The sequence below is a fragment of the Puntigrus tetrazona genome, chromosome 20 (genome assembly GCF_018831695.1).
Source record: "Puntigrus tetrazona isolate hp1 chromosome 20, ASM1883169v1, whole genome shotgun sequence".
Taxonomy (NCBI): Eukaryota; Metazoa; Chordata; class Actinopteri; order Cypriniformes; family Cyprinidae; genus Puntigrus; species Puntigrus tetrazona.
In genome coordinates, this window is record NC_056718.1 from 11,840,822 (window position 1) to 11,859,147 (window position 18,326).

General features: G+C 35.8%; 1 protein-coding gene across 7 annotated transcripts in view; it reads left to right on the forward strand.

Moving 5' to 3' along the window:
- Positions 1-18,326, forward strand: part of palld (palladin, cytoskeletal associated protein) — a 74,964-nt gene that overhangs the window by 7,869 nt on the left and 48,769 nt on the right. Inside the window, exon 1 of one of the 7 annotated variants that reach the window (XM_043219016.1) lies at positions 16,234-16,378. The exons of the other annotated variants lie outside the window; for them this stretch is intronic. The gene's annotated coding sequence lies outside the window, so the exon portion shown is untranslated. Of the gene's footprint in view, positions 1-16,233; positions 16,379-18,326 lie in introns of those variants that run through there. 7 annotated transcript variants of the gene reach the window in all.

Genomic DNA, 18,326 nt, shown 5'->3' on the forward strand with positions numbered 1-18,326 from the left:
TAATAGGTATACCATATTTTCTCCATTTGACATTACATTATTGAAATGTACCATTGCTTCCTTATGCTTCCAGTGCACAAATTATTAAGATGGTTGCACTAAGCAGAGATCAGAGAAGATCATGTTTTGAGGAGATTATTGGTGAACTGCTGCTTAAGAGGGATGTTCTACGTCGTGTGTGGACATAATGTCCAGTGTGAAATTAGTAGTGGAACACAGATCACACAATGTCTGTGTGGTCCCATTATCCACCTTAAGAATCATGTTGGCGCAGCTGCTGTTTGAGTGGGGATGTTTACTTGCATTTTGTAGACGTTTTCATTCCATTAACGTCTGGGAGCTCAGTGTGTCTTGCAAAGAAGCGATGAGGACTGTGATCTCTCCAGCTCTTTTGTTAATCTGTTAGCCCTATCCATCTCATTAAAATTAAAAGTGCAACTCAACACCTTCCCTTAGTGGTTTAAAAGGTCATTTTCATTACAGCTGATCCCTTCACTCCGTTGATAACACTGAGGAAATATTCTTAGAACAACCAGTTGCTATGGCTTTGTTTCTACTCACACGTAAGTTTGTTGTTGTTTCCATTGTCCAAAATCCATGTGGATATTGGAAATAGTGGAACAGTGGATAGTGGAAATAAACAGATACTGACAAAAGCCAAATGAACAGTGGCTGAGCTTTTAAAATAGAATCTTTAAAATAATAATAATAAAAAAGATCAAATATACACCTAAAATTTTCTTTTTTTGTCTTTAATGCAAGTGTAACTTTTTTCCGCATCTCACTTGGACATCCAACGTTTTTTTTTTACATTTTACTACTTGTTTCATAATGTTGAGAAAACTATGTCCCTACAATGTTTTCAAAATGATAAAAATTTAATATTAAACATTCAATGCTAAAACCTTAAGCTAAAAAAACTTTAATTTATGATTTATGATTTATAATTATGATTATTATTAATTATTAATTTATTAATTTAATTGATTAACTTACATCTAATTTACATGAAGAATCATACATTTACATCCAATAGTAATTAATCTATACTAATCATGACCAATAAACTGCCTAAATTATCTGAATTATCTTCAATAATATTTTTCAATAAAAAAAGGACTGCTTTTGAGCATATAATGTAAATGAAATAATGTATTAATTCTAATTTTGTAAATTAATGTCCTCATGTCATTTTAAATTACTTTATTTCTTCTGAGTAAACAGATTTTTTTATTCTGGATAATGTATCAATGAAATTATGAATGTTTGTAAATTAATTATTTTAATGTAAATTATTTACCAATGAAATTGTGTCATAAAAAAGAAAACAATGTAACATTGCAAATTCACATGCACACACAAACGCTAATATGTCAAATGAAGACCCCGTTACTTAACACACAAACCTGGTGACATTCCACAAATGTAAAGCAAATGCTGTATTAAATGTTAATTTGATTATGCGTTGATGACAAGTGCCATGAAATTGGTTTTAGTTTTGCAAAGTTCGCTAGCGTTAACCCAGCTCTAACCAGAACAAACCAGTCTGGATCAGCTTGGGAAGTCAGTTTAGCCTGCTCTTACCAGTTGTTATTATAGAAATGACGAGGAACCGAGAGAAAAAGTATAGCAATAATTTAGCCCAGTGTAAAAGCAGGGTCAAATCTTCAAGTCAAGTATTTTGAGGTTTATAGCCTGCATGGCTTCAGATGTTTAATGTTCTGTTAGTTTGAGTGCATAAACACAGGGCTCTGCGTGGTCTGATCTGTACAACACACACTGTTTTCCAACCCAGCAACAGGAGGTTTGATGTTGAGCTGGAGAGGGGCAACAGTAAACGGGGGTTTCTTCCCACGTGGGGTTGCATAATGAAAGGGGATGGACACTCACTTGGACTCCACGGACGTGGTGGTTGCACACTGGAAATGCAAAGCCTCATCCTTCTCCCTCTGCCACTGCAACCGGGCCTCATCCTGTCAATATAAATAGGCCTCCGGCCGGCACGGAGGAGCCAGGCTCTGGAATGCTATCCATGCCATGACTTGACACTTTCCATATGGCTTTACTTTCTCCACCTTTCTACACCTTCTTAGGGAATATGTAGGTGTTGGAAAGAGAGAGAGCGCACACAGAATAGCTCCACATGGAGATATAGCATGTGACCTGTCATTTATTTAAGATTGACTGACGGTGTGGTTTTGGCCTCTAGGTGGAAGTGTTGCATCTCAGGTTCGAGTCAGATTTCGCAAGACAAGATATAGTTTATTTACTAACTTCATAGCAGACACTACAGAGACCATGGTATAAATACTATAGTGATTACATACAGGTGTTACATAACCCAGGGTTATATTTACTGAGACGTGTTTTTCATAGTTTGCATGGGCAGGAGGTAGAAAGAGCAGTGTGAGGTTTTTGGAAATATAAGGGAGACTTAAATTTCCCTGAAAACAAATACTAAAAGCCTGTTCGTTGTAGATAAATCGATCTGTATCATTCTATGTGAAGAATGAAGTTCACATCGCTATAACAGTAACAACACATAGGAATGATATATGCAGTTGATCAATGATAACATTTTTAATAAACAAAACGTTATTGTATGTTGGTGTGGATAGTGATGGCTTCACCCTTAGTTATCTTTGTAGTTATTGTTTGTTTTCACACACTTAAGTTTACCTGCACTATAAGAAATGTGAGACATTTCCAAATTTATGATAATATGCCAATATTAAAAAAAAAAAATGTATTGTACTATTTGTATACTAAACTGGTGTACTTAAAATCTGCTAAACTGGACATAAAAAAAACAAAACAAATGTACTTTAATTGAGTAGAAGTAGTGCTGAAGTCCAACTAAAGATATTGTATATTTGATTGAAGTGGAATTACTGCGAGAATACTTCAGGTAGATTTTAAATATCAATATTCAGAAATCATACATTCCTTATAAAAAGTGACATTAAAACACATTTTAGGCTTAATATTAAGAAATGTGCTTTGAGCATAAGTAGTGAGTAACTCTAAATATAATTTTGGAGTAATGCTCCAGCAATATGCCAGTAAATATGTTAATAGATCTGAACTATAGTTAAATGTATTTTAAATTGCCTTGTTTTTCAGTAAACATATTTTAAACAAATATCAGTTTACCTGAGAAGCTAAAATTTCATAAAATGTATGCTTACGCATTTTATCTTATTTTAGGGATTTTTCTGTACTGGTCAAGAATACTAGAATACTGATAAAGAAAAAATTGTTGTCGTCCATGAGGAGTTGAAGGGAACATAGTGTTGTGATAGTCTTTGTGTCTGGTCCATCTCTATGATCTCACAATTCCATTGCTTTGCGTGTATCTATATAACCTGATAATATACTTACAACAATACTGTGACACAGAATGCCGTATTATATTACTTTAATAATCACCATATAGCGTCTTCTGGTTGATCCAGACATCAAATGCGAGTTTTATGTGCATCATTCATTTTTTTTTTCACACAGTCATGGGTGTGAAGACATTCTCACGCACTCTTTTGTAATTAAATCATGTGTGACGAAACAGCGCCAGTTACTTTTTTGCGTCTATTGAACCTGTAAATGACATCATCGGCTTGTGTCAAGTACATCAGAGCTGGCTGACAACATTTTGAGTCAGGGAACTAATGTTGTGCATTAGACCTTCATCTTTTACCGTGAAACATAGCTGATCCATGACTGACTCAAGCATAAAGCTTTCTCTTTTTTTGTGACAGTAAAGATAAACAATGTACAGTGCAGCATAGACCTATAGGTTCTTAAAAGTTCCTTCAGAACACACTTGATTTTTCAACTTCAAGTCTGATAGTTGTGTGAAATTAACCTTCATGGGAACTCGGTATGGTTGAGTGCTTGCTTGACTTGTCTTTTAGCGATCCTTCCTGACCAGGATAGTGAGCGGGTGACATTATCTCTGGCAGAGAGGAGTGTATCTTCCTCCTTCACATTCTTTCATTCAAACCATTATCCCCAATCGCTTGCAGGTGTGGAGAGGCAAGGTGTTAGATAAACACAGGCTTTGGCAGAGAGGTAAATAGTGCCCAGGCTTATAGAGGTGTCTCTATAGATTTATGCATGTAAGGAATGAAACCCAGAGAGATCTCAGAGAAAAGCATGTGAGTTTGTTTATTTGCATGTGCAGGTGAGAATCCACACATGTGTCATAAAGCCTTTATCTTTGCACATTTAGGGGATTCTTTCAGTTGTTTTGTGTGTGTGTGTGTGTGTGTGTGTGTGTCCTCCACAGAATTTCACATCTGTTCCTCAGTATTGTCTTTAAGGCAGTACAGTCATATGAGAGGTTACACAATCTCTTTGGTATTTATAATCATATTAGGACTTCATTCTTCATTTTCATCTCATTTTTCATTTACCCGTTTAATTATTGATGTGGATGATCACAGCGATTACTCTCCTTGGGTGGACATTTAAGCTCCGAAAAAATGGTACGTTGCTTTTCCTAGATATCTTAGTTGTGGAAAGAATGTAAATTCACACAAAACAGCATATTCAGTAAACTATAGAAAAAATATAAAACACTCAACTCAAAAAAGAACAATAGACATACACTATTAATATCACTTTATATAATCAGTTCATCAAATATCTTGCCAACTAAAAACCATACAAATGCGTAAGTTAGTATAGGTCAATTTATTCATGTTCATTTAAATAATTTCTATTTTTAAATGTAAAATTATAAATACAGTGCATTCTGTTTTCACGAATGTCTGAAACTTTGAGTCTGGGTTATTGTCAATGGTGTGCATGGCTTCATTTGTCATTCCTGTTAACTAAACTGTTGTTTAACACTATCTTTTGCGATGGATCATAAACGTTGCCAGGCATATCTTCATGTATTGCAGGATGTCAACACTGAGATTTAATGTTATCAGCCGAGGTGGCGTGCGTATCTGACGATAACAAATAAAATATCACTTGTTTGTGAGCATGTTTACGCTCCACACCTTGATTTTTTTTTTTTTTAAGACCATTATTGCAGGACATTTTTGTGGAGAGGGTAAACAAACACAGGATATAATAAACACCACGAGTCGCACACACACACATGTATATACGCACACAGCAGGAGAACGAGGTTCTCATTATAATAAAACTAATTGGAAACAAAGTGATGTGGAAGTTATGTTCACCCATGGGAGCAGCTTCACAATGAGTGTGTAAGCATGTGTGTGTGTTCATTACTTCTCCGGTTAATGGCTCTTTCGCATTTTATCACTTGTTTCCCTTGGGCATGTTCTTTGATGAGGTTGCTAGATCTTAGCAGGAGATCCTCCCTCGTACTTCTAAAAATGCCCCTTGCAGTTGTTTCTCAATAACAAGCTCGGGTTTCCGTGCCAGCATTTCCCCCTTCACCCCATCCCCAAGAGAAAGACTGTAAATGAATACGAAAGCTCTACATTTAAACTTTTAAACAGAAACATCATCTCATCTGTTGATTCGTCTGGTTTCTTTAATACCTCAGTGTTATTCTGTTTCCTTTCTGCTCAGTTGTATAACATTTTCTATAGGCATTTTAACACTTGTTGCTGTTGTATGCTTTTAGCAGTAGAATGAAAATATATATCTTTCATTATTTATTTGTGTATTTATTTATTTTCGCTTTCAGTATAAGTGAATTAATTCTTGTTATAAGGGATATTTGGTATCTGTAATATTTTTTTTTAAACATTTCTTAAATAAGCCACTTATGCTCGCCAAGGCTACAATTATCCAATGATTGATATATATATATATATATATATATATATATATATATATATATATATATATATATATATATATATATTAAAGTGTTGGCAAAGTAGAATTTTCAAAAAACATTTCTTATGATTATCAATGTTGAAAACAGTTGTGCTGCTGTTTGTTTTTCCAAGATTCTAGAAAGATCAAAGGAGCAGCATTTATATGAAATAAAAGTATTCCTTTCTTAAAATAAAGTCTTACTGACCCCAGGCTTTTGAATGGTTGCTTACTCTGTTTGAAGAGCCTTTTAATTGTGTCGTTAAACCACGAACAACTGGTACTCTCCTTGCTTACATTGTTTCTTCCAATGCTAATGGGACAGAACAGTATAGCAATGCATTACTGGCGTGTTTATTTGTATGAAATGTCCAGGCTTAATCGGCCACAGTAGGAAAATTCCTCAAAAGGAAGTGCATCAGAACATACCTGAGGTGAAGGATCATTGATGCATGTTCTGTTACACGGAGAAAGGAACATAAGCAGGAGCTAGAGGGAGAGAAGGAAGAAAAGAGACAAAATAAGAGTGAATAAGGATGTTTTTTCCCTGTGCCAACATTCTTGGAATGAACCACAAGAGGACTTGTCATGCAAATAGAGCTTTTTCCGACTAGAGCTGGAATTTAAGAGGGGCCGAAAAAGAGCGAAGGGAGGAGAGAGATGGAGAAGCGTGGATATGTAAGGAAGAATATTGCTTGGGAAAGAAGGTTGAGAGTGAGGAATTCTTGCTCGGAAACATTTTGGCTGGCAGCTAGAAGAACCACAAGTGTGTCACTGTGCTGCACTCAAACATGCAGGCTTTGCTTTGGTGTTAACAGACCAAGCAGTACTTGATGCTAAAATACTAAAAGACACACTCATAGCGGTTATATATATATATATATATATATATATATATATATATATATATATATATATATATATATATATATATATTGCAAATTATAGCTGTTCCCTATGGATCAAAAAATCCTAAAAAAAATGAATCTTTGAAAAAAACAATTTTTTTTCCACAAAAATATTAAACAGCACTATAACACTATTTTTACTATATTTTCGATCAAATAAATACAGCCGTGATGAGCATAAGGCACTTGAACAAACCCCCTACTTATGAACAAAACCAGTCATAAATGTCAGATTTTTCTGTGAAATTGAGACTGAAAGCTTTCTATTGATGTCTGGATTGTTAGGACATGACAATACTTGGCTGAGATACAAGAGAAAAAAAAAATCTAAATATTGAGAAAATCATCCAAACGGAGTTCTTAGCAATGCATATTACTAAACAAATAATTTTGATATATTTATAGGAAATTTTGGAAATTTACACAATGTCATTATCAATATCATTAACTTATAGTTTTTTCTCGATCTCTAAAACACTGTAACCAGGTTTTTGAACTAAAACTTGATTCTGTTTTTCAAAAAGCACACCCATTTGCCTCAGCTATAAATACTATTGATGTTTTCACAAATACTAGTTATAATGACAACATGACTTAACATTTTGACTATCTTGATGTGAACAATGACACAAGGACATGCGAGAGGATTTTATGTCCATGTGAAAAGGTTTTTGAGGGAAAAAACCACAAGCAACATAACTTACCAGTTATGGAATTATTGTTTTGAATTTATTGCACCAGTGTGTACAACCATGTTGTAGTGTGTGTGTGTTTTTGAGGGCCTGTGTGTGATGAGTGCAGAGCTTCATTTTGGCCTGAAATCGAGAAACACTGTGGTAAGATGTTTGATAAACAAGAAAAAGCTGTAATTATAATTTAACACCATGTATACATTTAACACTATATATATATATAAAGAAATGATTCTGCTTCATACTTATTATAAAATCGCTGTATCTGTGGGAATCTCTGTCAGGTTTCATACCTGCTCTTGTTTGGTTCGCGGTAGCTTGTAATTATGATGTCATCCCATAAACATGAGCCTAAAACTGAGAGGGTGATTCAAGTGGGTTTGTGTGATGCATTTGAAACATATGGATCAGAAATGAGTCAGTGATAAAAGATCTTCTCTCATACCCCTTTAGTACTGACCTCTGACCCTGTATCTGAGTGTTATGTGAGTTAATCGCTGTCAAGACCTTCAGGCTTTAAACGAGGAGTGTCAACGCGTCTCCATAATGGAAATGCTGACTTCAATTTTGGCCTAAATCCCAAATGATTATGACTTAACGTTGACTCTGTAATAACCCTGTGATGTGTTTGAAATCACTCTATCTGTATTACAATGTTCCTGTTTTACCTGTACTAGCTGTCATTTGCCACATTACAGATTTTTGCCATAGACTAACCCTTAAATCTGCACTAAAAACACAGTTTTTCCATAAGTAGTGGTTTATTAAGGTTAATGACAAAAAAAAGGAAATGTATCAAATTCATATTTGAATTGTTGGTTTAATATGTGTTGAAAAAACTTCAGGTAAAATAGCTTTTATTTTAAGTATCTTATTGACCATATTCAGCATCTGCAGAGATCCCTTTTCTCTCTCTTTAATTTCTTTTATTCGTTTTATGTTTTGTTCCCGTGCATGTTTATTTTTACATAAACTTGCTTTGTTCGTATGTTTTGTGTATGTGTTTACAAGGCTTCCATCTGGTGCAGCTCCATCCAATCATATATTTTAAACAAAGCTTAAGCGGTCTTTTGTGTGTGGCGATCTTTAGCCCGCTGCGACGGGTATACACTGAAGTTCAGTGTCTGCGTTCGGCACAGGGCACTTAGACAGTGAGAGATTACCATTACTGTATGACGTAACCCTTAGCAACAGCGTTCCCATGAAGTGCTGTTGTGTTTTGTTTATGCCAAGATGAGAGTGCAGTGTACAGCAGCCACCTGGGACTGAAAAACAATAAAAAAAACACTTGATTAAAGAGAAATGCAAACACAAACACAAACAATCATTTTAAGACAGCTCATTTGAGAAGACAGCAAGTGTGTACACATTAGCTGTAGTTACAAGAAAAAAAACAATATACTGAATAATGGCGTACTATTGAGATCTGGCTCTTTTTTTGAGTATATTTTATAATATATCGAGGCTACGACAACGCATTAAATTATCATCCCTAGTAAATAGTCAATAAGTAATCACCAAGTGTACATTTTACTCTCGCTTTCTTTCCCCTGTGAGAACAATTTCCTGCTGATAGTTAGAGCAATAAAAGCCTGTAAGCTGACAGGCAAAATCAGCCCCTTGTGTGCAGAAGTGATAAGAGTCGATACCGCGGCCAGAATGCTGCACGATAATGATGACAGCAGTGATGTCACGGGGACAGTCCTGATAAAACAGCAATATCCAAAGAGCTGCAGAGGAGCGCAAAGCTGCTGGTGTAAATGAGCCAAAGACGTGGGGAGAGGACACAGGTCACGATAACGAGACACCAAAGGATCCACACTCACAGAGCTGCGCGAAACAGCACGCACTTGTCAGCTAACTTCACACACTTGCTTACTTCTCAGTCAAGCGCACACTCGCAGGGACGACGTAAGGAACAGGGTGGTGTTAACAGGGACTCTGTCACTTTGGCATGCTAAAGTCTGTTTGCTAGAGCACGCATACGCACACTGACGTCCGAAAATATTCTGCGTTATCTTGCCTGACGGTCAGGGCATGTGGACCCTACCATGTATGGAATAAAGATGTGCGCACACGCTTTGGTAGCAGTATGTCAGGTGGATTCATGGGCTGTACCGTGATTCAGGGCTTGATATGGCTGTTAGGCCTGAATGTGCCTGAATTCTTGAGTTTGGGCCAAGAGACTGACAGCCTTTGAACCTTAACCTGCTATCAATTACGTAGCTTATACAGTATCTCTGGTATCTGAAATAGTTTGCGTTTGTGGTATAATTGTATTATGACTTTGCATTGAGATTCGTTGGTGTGAAAAGCAGATGTTTGTTTTTATGACTGGTTTATTGTATGTGTGTACGTGTTTGTGTGTGCATGTGTATGCACGCAAGTGTACGTGGGTGTCTGAATGAATGACCCTGCTTACACCTGGTATTAACATCTGTATCTGTGATCCGATCACAAGTGGTAAGCCGTAAATACAGGTGTTATGGGGTTCAAAATCTTTTGGGTTTTCTTATTAACATGCAAGAGCACTTGTGTGAGTTAGTCATGGCATTAGAGATCCTCCCTTGATGAAAACTGAAGAGTGTCACTGTCAGAAAAAAAAAAAAAAAAAAAAAAATATATATATATATATATATATATATATATATATAAAATTAAAAAGAATGCAAAAAAAAAGATAAAGTTGGTAATCAAATATTTTATTGGACTGACTGTCCAATTTTTATTGGACTTGACTATATGTTACAGTGTATGTTACAGTATATCCTTATATTGTTTCTGTGATATACATATTAATACTTACGTTATTACTCGTCACATTTGGGGGTCCGAGGAATCAAAAAGTTGGAAAACCCCTGTGTTAGAGATTGTGTATATGGAAATTAGTTCATGAAACTGTGCTTATATGTCTCCAGGTCATGCAGAAATAATTGAACAGAATATGTTACCCTGCAGATTGTGACAGGATTACAGTCTGCCTATTAAACTGTCAAAAGACGCAGACCTCTTCATCTGTCCAACTCCACATCTGGTCATTTCTCTCTCTCTCGTTCTCTCTTTAATCTCTTTGTATAAATCTGTGTAGCCTATCACCGCACTCATTCGTCTTTCTTTCCTATTTTTTCTCTTTATCGCACGCTCTTATCACGTCCCCATCCGTCTCTTTCTTGTTTTAACTGTCCCTTAAGAAAATTCTTTCCGCGCTGCTCATAATTCCTCCCCTCTGTCTCTTTCCTCTTCTAATCCTCTTTCTCATCTCGGTCCATCTCTTCGGTTCTGTGGAGTTCGACCGTGAGGCGCCGGAGATCTGGTGATGATGTCACAGTCTCGGGGAATGGTGTCTCCGAGCATTCGGTTTCGCCTGTTAAACTGACCCTTGTGATATTACTCTATAAACGTCTGCTTCGAGGGAGGCAAGGGTCGGGGTCAGCTGAATCATTCACTTATATAATGCCTTCGCTCACTGTGCAGGAACTTACTGGAGTCAAAAGTAGGCCACAGTTGCACGTGCAAATACAGAAAGAGTCTGTGCTGGCAGTGGTCCGATTATGACAGCTGAAGTCATCGAGCGTGTACATGAAGATTAATGTATTTTGGCATTTATCAATGTGAAAATTTTTCCATTTCACATTGAATAGTGTCATGTTTAATAGTGTAACTGTAGATGATTGTGCTTTTGCTCATTCATGAAACTGAGCTGTTTTTAAAGTACGATATGTGATCTAATATAAACCCGAGTATGTCTTTTGAAGAAAGGCCATTAAATATTAAGTTGATTTAAATGTGGAGTGCCACGTATGCTGGTGAATATCACTGATGGTTTTAGCAGTTTACGAGACAAGTCCAACACAAACCAGAAACTAAGCTTTAAACCCAGTTTGTCTGAGCATTTGGACCACAAAGAATAAATATTTTTTTGTTCACACAATAAAAGTCAGTGGGGTTCATTGTTGTTAAAACCCCATTGACTCTCATTGTATGGAGAAAAACAGTTGAGAATATCTTCTAATATCTTCTCATTCTGTAACATTTCGGCAGCTATTTTACAACATTACGTGTAACATAAAACCGTAATATACATAACTGGTAAGTAAAAAACTAAGAAGAAGCATAGTTATTTAAAAGAAAAAAACATCAAATTCAAACTCAATTTGAAATGCAATACATGGAATTCTGCGAATGACAGTTTACGGTTTTACCTGTACATTTTACAGTAATTTACCATTAACAGGATTTTACCATAGCATTTTTTACCTTTTTTTACCTTTAAAGTCATTTTTTACCAAGCATTATTAAATTTTTTTGGACATTCAACACAGAAAAAATATAATTAATGGATTGTACTAAATTTCTTTAAGGTAAGTGCTTGTAATAAATTTATTTTGGCTAAATTTAAATGAAAAATTTAGTTGACTAACTTTCAAGTTGACTTTTTTTTTTTAGTTTAGCTAAAATAAACTGTAACTACTGAGCTAAAATATTTAATAATTTTTTTTAGTGAATGTTACCTCAATCATCACAATGATGTGATGCAGTGCTTCTTTATATCTTTTGCAGAGTGACATTGTATCTGGAATCATAATTTTTAACCTTATATCTTACAGCGTGACCTTCTACTACTCGTTTTGACTTCATGTTGCATTGTGTGACTTAATTTTGCAGTATGATTTCATATCTCAGAGTTTGACATTATATCTCTCAGTGTGGCTTTGTGTCTTGCGGCGCGACTTTATATTTAATTCATAGCGAACTCCTTCTGGAGCCTGAGAAAGACTCAAACTTATGTTACATATTTGTGAACATGATGTAAAGACTCACATTAGGTTAGAGAATGTTCTGGAAAGCTCTGAACCGTTTAACAGATACAGTTCAACAGATGTCCAGAAGCAAAATGAGGCAAAACAAAGCCAGAAAGGGCTTCCAGCAAGAAGAAATGACATCAGTCGTGTCTCTGTCCTTGAACGGGTCTGTTTAACAGCCGTTAGAAGACCTCCACCAGATTTGGATCTGTATAATTTGTACATTGACTGTGTACTGTAAATTGGAGAGCACGTCAACTTTGTAGCTCGTTCGTGCCTTTGGGCATGCATTGATTTGTGTTTGTTGGAAGCTCGAGCTTTTTCAAAAGCCAGATGAAATGAATGTGAGTTTGAGGCAGATGTCAGTGAGAGTTTGTGACCGTGTCTCTGCAGTTGATCTAGGTTTATTGTTTTCTTCAGCTTTTGATTTACAAACAAATGAAATCCATATTTCAACCCAGTGCAGGATGACGTTCTGTGTGCGCAACGCATAAATACACGACAGGAGAATTAGGAGGGACACTACAGTATAAAATACACAATGTATCTGCTATATAAACTCAAAGGGAAACACAAAAGAACCTTTCTACCAAGTTCAAAATCCAGAGAAACCTTTTGTACATTTAATCTGTACTTCAGTGCTGGTCTTTAAACACAGTCTTTGCCTTTCTCAATGTTGTGTATGTATTTCACCATCACTGACTTCACTTAATAGATGTTATTCATCATTAATCCTTATGTTTGGATTCATTTGTCAGATTAACGGTTTGTTTATTTAGATAACTATGTTAGAGTGTTTGCTTAAGCATCTTAGTGCATCCGGACAGCACTAAAGTTCATTTTAATTGGTGTTCTTTTCTTGGGGAAATGTAAAGTTTGCTATGGTGATTGGTAAAGCATCTTGAGACGAGACTCAGATGAACTTCGGAGAACCTCTGGAGCTGAAGGATGACAGCTAGATGGATGGAAAAACATACCTTGCAATACTGAAAAAAAATCTAATATTTTATAGATTTTATGGATTTTTATGTGAACATTGGGCACATAAAATATTTTTATATATCACATGTCATGCAAATTGATAAAAAATTAAACAAAGTTGCTCCTTCTGTGCTGTCTTTGCACTCTAAAGACAATAATTATGTCATACTTTTTGTGAGTGGATGCACAGAAGATCCAGAGCTTATTGAAAGTAAACAGAGGTTTGGTTCTCTTTGTTCTTTTGGTGGCTTGGTTCACACAGAGCTTTATTGTGTTTACTTTGGGGACAAAATTGTTCCCAGAAGTAAGTTAAATCTGTCAAAACATCCCTTAGGTATGAAAGCCTGTTTCTGCCCTGAGAGCAAAAGAAAAAGTAATTGCGTAACATAACTTGCAGCGTGATTATATTTTGCCATTTTTTTTTTTTTGTATCTCAACATGACTTTTGTCTTGCAGATGTGACTTTATTTCTCATATGTGACTTTATTTTCCATTACCGCTTTATGACTGCGTCTGACAGCTTGGAATTTGTGCAGAAAGGTACCTTCCCATAATGATTTTGGACAAACTTCTGAGACTGCTTACTGATTTATTGATCTGCAACAAAAAAAGAGAAATTCTTGATGATAACTAAAGGGAAGTTACATTACTTCATAAAAAGCTGACGGAAACAAACATTTACACATAAACAACATCCAATGCAATTTATTTATTTTAATTTTTAGCTCAACTGTCATGGAAATGAAGATATCATAGGTCAAAGTATACATTTATGCTGCCTTCAAAATCCTTCAGCAAGTGAAGTGTTCATAGGAAAGTCAACTTCATGCATCTAGTGTGTGCAAAGGTGAACTGTGCTTTGTTTTTATCCATTTGCCATGCCATGTGCTAAAAATCACTATAAAGTTTGAATCTTTTTGAATCTTATTTCCATACACTGCTTGCAGAGGCATCATTTCTCAGCTTTCTACATCTCACACTGTGCTTTATTTCTTATTTAAAAATTTTTTTTTATAAAAAGGATGAATCCATACTTTGGTGTGTTTCCTTATTTCTTTTTGTAACACTTTTGTTTGTAAAGGATTGGCCGTGAAACACGAGCACCTCCTTGGTCAGATAAATAAACATAGTTGAGGTGTGGGACGTGGAGTGTGTATATGTGTTGTGTTTGCAGAGGAGAAAGTAATCATGCAACCACACTTTTTAATGCTAGACTTCTTTCTAATAAAAGTGGGTGTGGGTGTGCCTGTGCATCATTCTGTACTGTGTGCTGGTTTGCGAACGCTTTGATGCACAGATATGAGTGTGTGTCTTCGTGCGTGTGTGTGTGTGTGTGTGTGTGTTTCTGGGGGTATGTGTACTTTCTGAGCTCTGTGCAACAAGCTCCATAAATACCCCACCCAAATGTTCCACCTGTTTATGGACTGAAAGACTGAGAGTTGCTAACTCTCCATGAAGGTCTGCGAAATGTTACAATCTTAATATGCCACAACACGTTTAAACCTCACCCCAAATAAAGGATTAACTGTACTGTATACAACACAATTGTGTTATTGTGCAAATATAACATGCCTCTGCCGGTTCCAAAAAAGGTTATTAGTTATAAGATGACCTGCCTGCTTATGTATCTTGTCTCTAACTGTCCTAGAATGCATAGATGAAACAGGTGAGAGCCATCTGTTTGACTTTGACCAGGTGCTGTTAGCTCTGTTTTTAGTTCAGCGCTAAGCAAGCTCTTCTATCCAAAGCTAAAACGTGCTATTTCTGTCTAGGCCTGAAGATTATTGAAACGCATCCCATGCAACTGACACAGTACTACACTATTTTATATTTTCTTTTGTTTATTCTTTTATTCAAAACGTCAAAGTGAGCGTAAGCAATGTTTGCAGACCAGTTTGCAAACCAGTTTCATTGTGTTAATGTGTCAATGAGAAAGTGTTGGTAAGGTGCCCGTTGGACTGTGACCTGGTCATGCTGGCATGGGCAAGTGCGGAGCTGAAGCAGCAAGAAATTGTTTTTCTGTGTTTGGCTATTGTGTAAGCACAATAGAGTTCTAGAATAATACCCAGAATACACTGGGCCTTGCATACCAAAATAAAAAAATACATTTTAACATTTTAAAATGTAATTTATTCCCGTGATGGCAAAGCTGCAGTCTTTAGGGTCACACGATTTTTCAGCAAGCGTTTCATTTGCTGCACAAAAAATATTTCTTATTATTGATGTTGAACAAAACTGACAAGATGTGCTGCCTAAATGCTTTTGGAAACCATGACGAATTGAAACTTTTGATTTGTTAAATGAATTAAATACGCTAAACTTTTTAATGTTAGTGTACAATACATATTACAAGGTACAGGCAGTGGTTTAAACATATTCAATTAGATTTAAGCAAAAAATAAAACCAATTTATTAAAATGCCTCACAATAAATGCCAAGAGCAATAACAGGACAGTGAAAATATTTCCCTTAGTAAATAATTAAAAAAAAAATGTTTTAGTGTACACAGAAATATTGAATAGCTGTGAAGAACCAAAATACAATTTTTTGAAATAAAGTCTTGATTTGGAGTTTTGGATTTGGATTTTGGTTTGAAAATATTGTGCATGTAACACTGATCGCAGCATGTTGTCCATTTTAAGAGATGTCCTCCATTCACCCCTAGAGGCTGAATTCAGTTCAAGACCAATTCAAATGGCAGACCGGAGTCAAACAGTTCCTGTTACATGGGAATGTTAATTTGAGGAGATACAGAGTTTGACAGCAACGTTAGAGATTGATGAGAAAGAATAAGAGAAAAATAATGAGTGGGCTGGACGTATGCCAAAGAGTTAGAGTGCCATTGAGTCTTTATTCACAGTAACAGAGTGCCTTTCTCTTTCTCCTCATACTCTTGCCTGCTCCCTCCCTCCCTCCCTCCCTCTCTCTCTCTCTCTCTCTCTCTCTCTCTCTCTCTCTCTCTCTCTCTCTCTCTCTCTCTCTCTCTCTCTCTCTCTTCTGCTGTATGTGTGCTTCGGTCACAGCTCTACCCACAGTGGCAGAGAGTGTGTACATGTGTGAGTGATTGAAGGAGCTCTCAGACTTGTGTAGGCATTCAAAGGGAAGTGTGTGAGCATTTCAAACAGACCAGATCTGCACGTTTAATTGCCATTTTTGGATATACTTTAAGAAGCAAGTGAAGCATAGAGCTCAGGTAAGTTCAACTGAACTTTGAACTATCACATTTATCAGTGAAAATAAAGTTAATTTGTCAGGTTATCCCAAAAACTAAATGGCTAAATAAATGCAATATGGTGTGATGAGCAATGCAATAAATAATTTTGTAGTGGTTTTAGTAGATGTTTAATTCAGTATTCCATTATTTTATTCACTTAAAGAAATCACTTTACATTCATTTATATAATCTAAAATTACAAAAATGAATATTTAAATTATTTAAATATTTAGTAACATATTTTTCTTTTTTCTAATTGTAATAAATGCAACTTTTTCTGGTACATATTTAACTTCAGATGCTGCTTCTGTGCTACATTTAAGAGAAGGCAAATAACATATGAATTATTCATACTGTTTAAAATACAGTGTCAGTGTTTGGAGATTTGTCAGACACAGGCTGGTAAATGTCATGGATACAGTGGGTTGCTGGCATGGTATCTCTCTGTGTGTGTGTGTGTGTGTGCATGTTTACAAGCACTTCATAATTCAGCTGCTGCAGATGCATCTATCAGTATTTCTATTTGGGGCATCTCTTGCGGTCTTCTCTTCATTACTATCTTCTTCCCTGTGTTCCCTTCCTGGCCTCTGACCTTTAGCATCTGACCTGGGATGTCAATTGTAACCAGGCGCAAAATGACACCAGTGATTGCGCTCAGAGACTTCAGCATTTGTCATGAACTTACTCTAATTTATCTCAATAGGATAGTTCTGAAAGTTTCCAAAGTTGTCTTTCCTATTTAAACTTTCATTGTATGCTTTGTTTTTTAGTGTCAGACATTGCGTGTGACCCCTTCAACCCACCCCTACTCTCTCAGACTGTCTCCCAAAGCCGGTCAGTGTTTAATTCTGGCTCCAGACTTTGTTTCCTGTGTTTCTGAGGTGTCGTCTGGACTGATGTCAGTGACATGAAGCATATTTTTTCAAAACACCTCCAAAAGATACACTAAAGGACCCGGTCGAATTTCAGGTCTCTTGATATGCCAAGTTCAGTGGAAGCCAAATCGGATTATTTCAGGCCGTCATGCATGAAAGGAGAGCAATGAAAAAGAAACACAGGAGGAAGAAAAAAAAAGTTGATTTATCCAGCACCAATCAATACATGAAGTGCATATGGGGCATATTATGCAGAAGGAGATAAAAAGAATTTACACACACCCAACCACAACAATCTCACAATTGAACTTTGACAATTATTTATTTACTTTACTACATGATCATCTCTGCACTGTTTTTACTACTATATAGAATTTTTTTGGGTTCTTGTCAAATATATATAATATATAAGGTATGTTCAAACTCTCACTAATGCTCCAAGAGAATAAAGATATAAATAAAATGCATTAAGAGCCAGGGATGAAAACTTTTAAACAGAATGGAGATGTGTATATTTTTCTTATTAATATTATATTTCTTTCATTTAGTGCTGCCCTTCAGAATAAGTTAAATGAATAAAATTAATTAAATAAAAATTTACCCTGATCTTCAAATTCAAAAAGTTTTCACTCCCATGCAAGTTTCTTCCTTCTGAAGCATAAGTGAGTGTTTGAACCTTCTGTAATAGTTGCATATAAGTCCCTCAGGTGTCCTCGGTGTGAAAGGATGGCCATTGTTAAAAAGGTTCCAATACTGTTGAACTGTTCAGAACAAATAAGTGACTCATGAGCAACTAACACTAAAAAACACACAGTTGTGGCAACAACACAGTATTAGGAATCAGGTATTATTTTCTTCCATGACACTCGCTGTCAGAAATACAGCAAGCAGAGTGATACAAATGGTGAAATTTTTTTCTGCTATCACTAGAATTTTGCACATCTGAAAATGGTTCTCAGCCAATTAGATTCAAGAACCTATATTATTAATTTCATGTTTCTGTAGTCAAAATGTAAAAATTAATAATCATAACATTATTAATTTTAATTTGC